Below are 8,339 nucleotides of genomic sequence, written 5' to 3'. Positions count from 1 at the left end.
TACTCAGGAGGCTGAGGCAGGAGAATCACCTAAGCCTAGGAGTTGGAGGTTGCTGTGAGATGTGTGATGCCACGGCACTCTACTGAAGGTGATAGAGTGTCTCTACAAAAAAAAAAAAAAAAAAAGCCAAAAGATACAGTAAAACAAAGTGAAAAACATGTATAAAGAGAATTTTAGCAGAGATTTAGAAACATAAAAAATAATGTAGAAAATGAATATGAATTAAAGATACACAGGAAGAAGAGCATCAATAAACTTGACAGGGCAACTGAAAGAATACAAACTGAAAATCAAAGAGAAAAAGGAGTAAAAATAAAAGGATATATGAGATTTAACGGCAAAATGAAATGGCCTACCAACTTTGTAATTGAGTTCCAGAGAAGACTGGATGATACAGAAGAAATGTTTAAAGAAATATTAACTAAGATCTTTTTAAAAGTTGATGGAAATTAAAAAATCAAAGTCAAGAGTTTTCGTAGAGGGTGGTGCCTGTAGCTCAGTGGGTAGGGCTCCAGCCCACATACACTGAGTCTAGTAGGCTCGAACCCAGCCCGGGCCAGCTAAAACAACAATGACAACTGCAACAAAAACAACAACAAAATAGCCTTGGGTTATGGTGGGTGCCTGTAGTTCCAGCTACTTGGGAGGCTGAGGCAAGAGAATCACTTAAGCCCAAGAGTTTGAGGTTACCGTGAGCTGTAATGCCACAGCACCCTACCCAGGGTGACAGCTTGAGACTCTGTCTCAAATAAACAAATAATAGAAAAAAAAAAAGACTTTTCCTTGAAATTATTAAAATTGGTATACACCTAGCAAGATGGATACACTGAGTTGAATAGTATCTCCTCCCCTAAATTCATAACCACACAAAACTTAAAAATGTGACTTTATTTGGAAATAGGGTCTTTGGAGGTGTAAATAGTTATGATCAGATCATACTAGATTAGGGTGGGCCTTAAATCCAATGACTGTTGTCCTTATAGGAAAGCCTTACATACAGACGTCTATGGGTGAGGCAGAGTTTAGAGTGATGCAGCTGCAAGCCAAGGAATGCTTAAAATAGCCTGCAATCAGAGTTAGAGATGAAAACAAATCCTCTTGAGATGAATCCCTATGGTGCACCTCTTTGCTCCTGTCTCCCTCTTTCTGTGCCTCTTCTTTTTGCCAATCTTCCCTTTTACTCACCCCCTTCAATTTATTTTTTCCTTTTTTAATCTTTTTTTTTCCCTCCTTGCTCTTCAATCTTCTCATCCTTTTAGTCCTGTACCAAAAAGACACATCAACATCTTAGGTCAGCCGCACGGTGACTTAAAGAGCAAGAGGAAGTGAAAGGAAAATTGGGTAAGGAACAAACAAAAGAAAACACTCATGAGGAAGAATCAGCAGAAAAATCCTGCAACATGAAAAGACAGACCACAGCAACCCCCCAAGAGACCATGGGGTAGCTGCTGCAGAGGATTTCACCCATAAAGAAATGTTAGACAAGACAGAAGGGGAATTTAAAATATGGATGATAAAAACAATGAAAGAAATTGCTGAGAAAGTGGAAAATAACCAAAAGGAAATCCAAAAACAGAATCAAATATGAGATGAATGATATGAAGACTATAGAAAGGATATAGCAGAGCTAAAGGAATTGAAGCAATTAGGGAACTTAGAGATGTAGTAGAAAGTATCAATAAGAGACTGGACCACACAGAAGAAGGAATCCCAGAGGCAGAGGACAAAGCTCTTGAGTTACCTCAGATACTTAAAGAGTCAGAGAAAAAGAGAGAAAGCAGAATGCTCACTAAGAGAATTATGGGACTTCGTGAAGTGTTCAAATATATGATTTATAGGAATCCCAGAAGGGGAAGAATGATGCCCCAGAGGAATGGAAGCCATACTGGAGAAAATTATAAATGAAAATTCCCCAAATATCACCAAAGATTCTGACACACTCCTTTCAGAGGGATTTTGGACCTCAGGTCATCTCAACTCAAACTGAGCTTCTCCAAGACACATTGTTATGTCCAAAGTCAAGACAAAAGAAAAGATTCTGCAGTCCACAAGGAGTATGTGCCAGTCGACCTACTTGGGCAAGCCTATCAGGGTAACTGCAGAATTCTCAAAAGAGGGAGTCTTGACCTCAGACTTCTAGCCTATGCAACTAAGACAATACATTTCTGTTGTTTTCCTAGCTTATAATAATTTGTTACAGCGGTAAGAAACTAAGAAAACTGATCAAGTTAAAAAGAGAAAAATTACAAATTCTAAAAATGAAGAGGGGATTATCACTACATAGCCTATTGACATTACAGACAATAAACGTATGTTATAAAAAAACTTTATGCTGTAAAAATGTAATAGCTTAAATGAAATTGACAAATGCCTTTTAAAACAACTTGTCAAAAATTATTCAAGAAGAAATATAAAATATAAAAATAACTCTATACTTCACATTTATTAAAGTCTTAAATGGTAATTACAAACCTTGCCAAAAAAGGAAACACCATTCTTGGGTTACTTCATTGAAGAATTCTATCAAACATTTAGTTTAGAAGTAATACAAAACTCTCCAGCTTTGCATAAGAAGAGAAGAAAATTTTCAACTTTTTATGAGGCTGCTACCTAAATATCAAAACTTGATGAAAATATTAAAAGGAAATTATAAGTCAATATTCCTTGTGAATATGGATGTAAAAATACTTGAAATAGAATTTAGCAATGTAAAAAAAGGATAATATATTGCTGGGTTAAGGCAATATGATGTTCCACATTATGAAAATGAGAATAACTGTATCATTAATAGATATAGATACAAAAATAATTTGATGGAATGGATGAGCTGCATTTCTGTATTGAAAATGAATAACTATAAAATGAAGCAAAATAATATTTACAATAGCATAAAACAGGCATTAGGAACAGTTCAAATGACAAGGTCATATGTAAGACTTTTACATTAACAGGTACAAAATATTGCTGAGAAGAAATTTTAAATGGAAATATGACTCATCATGTAATGGAAAACAATATTGTTAATTTACTCAAATCTCTGTTTGGTGATTTATAGATTCAATGTAACCCCCTAACAAAATTCCAGAAGTATGTTTTAAATAAACTGACAAGCTGATTCTCAAAGAAGGAAATCCAAGTTATCTAGAATAGCCAGAGCAATTTTGGAAAAACTTGGAGGACTTACAGTATCTGGTTTCAATTATGTGTAATGATGTTACATTAAATAAGATAGTGTTGACATAGGATACATAATTAGACTGAACAGTTGAGTCCTGAAATACACAAATGTAAGTTTTCAACACTTCTTTTTAAGGCACAATTTGGAATTTTTGTACATTTTTTGTTAGTGTAAAATCATACTGTCGCTTTGAAAAATGGTTTGACAAGTTTTTTAGAAATGTAAATTTACAATTACCAAATGAACCAGCAATTCATTAAGATAGGTTTTTACCCAAGACAAAAGAAGATAGTTGTTCACACAAAGACTTGTATCTGAAGTCTCATAATAGCTTTATTGATAACTCCAAACTGGAAATAAACAAGTGCCTATGAACAGGTTAATGGATGAATACATTATGCTATATCCATACAATCAAATGCTACTCAATAAAAGAAAACACTTGCAAGAAGTTGCGTAGAAGGTGGAGAAGATGGCCGATTAGAATCCAGCAATCATCTACCCCATAGAAACATCAAATTGAACAACTGTCCATTCAAGAAAGTACCTTTATAAGAACCAAATATGTGTACTCAGTTAAAGGATCGCAGTACCTGACTCTAGCATAACAAGGAGAGAAACGTTGAAGAGGGTAGGAAGGACAGTTTTGCATTATCTATACCCCCACTTCTCCTAATGCCACACAGCACAGCCAAGAGAGAGAATCTGTGATAAGAGGAGGGAAAGTGAAGTGAGTATAGGACTTTGCATTGGAATTCAGTGCCACTCTGTCACAAAAGAAAACAGCACCAGGAAGAATTCTGCTCGTGATCATGAAGAGAGCATAAAAAGAAGCCCTTCCTGGAATCCATCGCAGTAAAAGGAACCAAAGTCAAAGTCTGTTTCTCCACCAACCAATGAAAATGACCTGTAGTCCCAGATCAAGTCTACTGATAAGCCACTGTGACTGCAGTTCTTGGGCAGTCCCATTACAGCACTGGTCTCAGATGGTGAGCTCAGGGTGTGACCCAGCAAAACACCAGGTTCAGCGACTACAGGAGTGCATACGTAATGATTCTCCAACTCCATGGAATTCAGTAGAGAGAGACTTGTTTCCCTTGGGGAAGCCGAAGACTAAAAGAGACTTTGTCTCACAATTGAGTGCCAGCCCAGCTACAGTAAAATAAAGCATTGACCAGGTTCCTATAGCCTCTGATTCCAGGCTATTGGTCCTAAATGGTGCTTCTAGACTTTCCTAATGAGTCAGGAAGGATCCAACTCCCAACCAGCTTCCCATTTGCTGAGTTGTGTCCTTAGTCCATGAGAAAACATCAGTTGCACTCAAGTAGTAGTGGCTCCTGGCCTTGAATGAACCCTTGTGCTGCTGTGGGAGGTCATGGGCTTTTACAGAGACACAGTGCAGTGTCAGCTGTGGTGGCCAAGGGAAAGCTAACATCACCATTCCCCAAACACCAGGCAGTCAAGCCCAGGGAGGACTCCTGTTGCTTAGGGGAAAGAGTAAAAATAGCAAAGTATTTTATCTAGTAAAACAGAACAGTTTTACATCTTCAAATCCATGAGGGCTAGATTATAGTTTACAAAAGTCTAGCATATCTGGGCTTAGACCATTCTTCCATGCTGAAATGGCTGTGGTGACCACAGGCTTAGATAACTTAACCCTAAGTCCTCTTTGAATTCTTAGACCTCTGCAAAAGAATGAATACAAATGAGTCCAAACTGTGATTACTGGAATGAATACCTAACTCCTCAATGCCCAGATACCAAGGAATGTTCCACAAGCATCAAGAATATCCAGGATGATATGACTTCACCAAAAATACTAAATAAGGCATTTGTCACCAATACTACAGTGATGGAGATATGTGTCCTCTCAGGGAATTCATTATAACTGTTTTCAGGAAGCTTAATGAACTTCAATAAATGACAGAGAAGTAATTTAGAATTCTGTCAGAAAAGTTTCACAAAGACATTGAAAGAATAAATCATGGGGCTAAAACTCAATTGCCAAACTGAAAAATGCATCAATGTCTCAACAGCAGAACTGATCAGTAAAAGAAAGAATTAATGGCTCAAAGAAAGGCTATTCGAAAATACACAGGCAAAGAAGAAAAAAGTAAAAAGAACAAAAAAGAAATAGACTTCTAAGATGTAGAAAATAGCCTAAAAGGGCAAATCTAAGAATAGTTCCAAGAAAAGCTCAAAGAAAGCAAATAGCAGCAGCACCAGTAACAAGTTGCTTCCAGTTTGTTATGAAATAATTACCTAGAAGACTAAAAAAAAGAAGGAGGCTGCTGATATACAGGGTGTCCATGAAGATCATGTGCAATTTAAAATTTCCCTGTAAAAAGCCAGTCAACTCCAGCAGCACCACTCTCTAATACCACCAGCAGAATCTCACTAACAGCAACCTTGTTTATATCAGCCCTAAATAGGCAGAGTTTTTATCCCACCATTAGAGAAAGTATGTTTTAGCTGTTGGGAGCTCTGTGTTCCATGCAATGTTTTACTGAGAACTTGCTGAAGACAAAGATGAAATCCGCATACTAGGACCTGCTACTTTTCTGGCTGTGCTGAAGTATATCTAGTGTGGTGAAATTCACTTGGCTGTAGACACAGTGCTGATTATACTTAAACTGACAAAAAGTACATTGTTACTCACCTTGACAGAGCCTTTGTTAATTTCCTGGAGACCAGCCTGAGCACCAAGAATGCCTGTGTGCTTCTCTCTCAGACCTGCCTGTTCCAGGATCCAGATCTGACCCAGCTTTGCATGTCCAGGCTGAGTTAACTCTCAAGTCTGAGGGATTCTGTGCTACTGACTTCCAGACATTAGAAAGTATCCTCTGTAGGGAAACTTTGAATTCCGAAGACATTGTCGTTTTTGAGGCGGCTCTAAAATGAGCTGAAGTACATCATCAGGGACAAGATCTAGCATCCAGCATCAAAAAAACGCAAGGTCCTAGGAAAGACACTTTACTTAATCCACATGGCCACAATGGCCCTCAATGATTTTGCAAATGGTGCTGCACAGTCTGGAGTGTTAACTCTGAATGAGGCTAAGGACATATTATGTTACACTGCAGCCAAAACACCTGAGCTGCAGCTCATGAGTAAAGTCTAAAAGGGCCTTCTTTCTCAGGCTTTCACCATTTCTAGTCATGTGCCTGTGGCAGCAACCAGTGTTGCTGTCGGGGTCTCTATGAGAGCATCCAGTTTGCAGTTGATAGAGTGTGTTTATTGCTAGCTTTGGGCTGTATGGTTCCAGCTGTGGCTCTTCAGAGTACTGTGCCAAGATTGAACTCAAGTGGCAGGGTGTTGTCCTGGAGTAGAACTCCAGCAAGTACTTCTCTGATGGCTCCAGTAACATCTTCCTTATGTGGCTTGAGTACCTAGTGCAAATCAAGCCAGACACCTTCTACACAGCCAGTGTGATACTGGATAGCAATGAACTCAGCTACTTTGGACAAGAAGGCATGACAGAAGTTCAGTGTGACAAAGTGACAGTCCAGTTTCAGTGCTCCTTAGCACCGATGACACTCGAGTAGAGGGACAGCACATCCCTGAATTTATATTCTATGCTTGAAAACCCACTTTCCCGAGCAGTGTGATCTCTGAGGTGCATATCTTGTCTTTGCTTGCTTGATGCTTAACTCATCTGCAGCTAGTGATCAAAACAGGTAATTTGTAATGAATGAAGCTTTAGGCAGTTACTAATTTCTTCTAACCTTTTAATTATGTACAGGCACAGATGCAGCATTCTGGTTTTTACTATATGCTTAAAAAAGCCAAGTTCTTATTAAGATTTTGTGATTTTTTTAGAGTTGCATGCATACACCTGGGGAGATGTGCTTCCATGTGTTTTACTGACCTCCCAGTTTTATCTCTCTGAAGATAATTTTGGATCACCCTGAATTTCCTTTTGGACTTTATTACTTTATTTGATAAATAGAAATAAATAGTAAAAAATAAAAAAAAGAAAACTATAAAACACTAATGATAGAAATTGAAGAAGACACAAAGAAATGGAAAGATATCCCATGTTCATAAATTGGAAGAATTAATATTGTTAAAATGCCCATACTACTGAAAGTGATCTAGAGATTTAATGATACCAATGATATTCCCAAGAAATATAAAAAATAATCTCTAAGTTTTAATGAAATTACAAAAGAACCTGAATACATAAAGTAATTAAGAGTAAAAAATCTTTCCTTCTTCTTCTTTTTTTTTTTTTTTTTTTTTTGAGATAGATTCCCACTATGTCACCATCAGTAGAGTGCCTTGGCATCACAGCTCACAGCAACTTCCACCTCTTGGGCTTAAGTGATTCTCTTGCCTCAGCCTCCCAAGTAGCTGGGACTAGAGGCACCCACCATGAAGCCTGGCTATTTTTTTGTCTTGTCAGCTCATGGATCATTCCCCAAAGTCAGTCATATTCTAGGACACAAATCAAACCTCAACAAATTTCAAAGAATAGAAATTATGCCATGTATCTTTTCAGACCATAATGCAACAAAAACCTTCATTCCCACATAGTCATGGAAACTAAACAATCTTATGATGAACAACAGCTAGATCAAGGAGATAAGCAAGTTAGTAAATTCCTCAACAAAATGACAACAATGCCAAAAGCTATAAAAACCTGTGGAATACTGTAAAGGCAATCCTAAGATAGAATTTATTGCATTAGATGCCCACATCCATAAACAGAAAGAGTACAAATCAACAACCTAATGAATCATCCCAAGGAACTGGAAAAGGAAGAACAAGCCAATTCCAATCTTTCAGAAGAAGTGAAATAACCAAAATTAAAGCAGAATTACATTAAGAACCAAAGAACCATTCAGAAGATTAATGAAACAAAAAGTTGGTTTTGGGGGCAGTGCCTGTGGCTCAAAGGAGTAGGGCACTGGCCTCATATTCCAGAGGTGGCAGGTTCAAACCCAGCCGTGGCCAAAAACTGTAAAAAAGAAAAAAAAAAAGAGTTTAGGGTGGCGCCTGTGGCTCAGTGAGTAGGGTGCCGGCCCCATATACCGATGGTGGTGGGTTCAAACCCAGCCCTGGCTGAACTGCAACCAAAAAAATAGCTGAGCATTGTGGCGGGCGCCTGTAGTCCCAGCTGCTCGTGAGGCTGAGGCAGGAGAATCGCAAAAGCCCAAGA

General features: G+C 38.1%; 1 pseudogene; it reads left to right on the top strand.

Moving 5' to 3' along the window:
* The first annotated feature begins 2,056 nt into the window (after nucleotides 1-2,056).
* Nucleotides 2,057-6,761, top strand: LOC128585455 (BTB/POZ domain-containing protein 3-like; annotated as a pseudogene).
* Nucleotides 6,762-8,339: the final 1,578 nt, after the last annotated feature.

Source organism: Nycticebus coucang, chromosome 5 (genome assembly GCF_027406575.1).
Source record: "Nycticebus coucang isolate mNycCou1 chromosome 5, mNycCou1.pri, whole genome shotgun sequence".
Lineage (NCBI taxonomy): Eukaryota > Metazoa > Chordata > Mammalia > Primates > Lorisidae > Nycticebus > Nycticebus coucang.
Note: the sequence above shows the minus strand (reverse complement) of the source record. Positions and strands in the feature narration are given on the sequence as shown.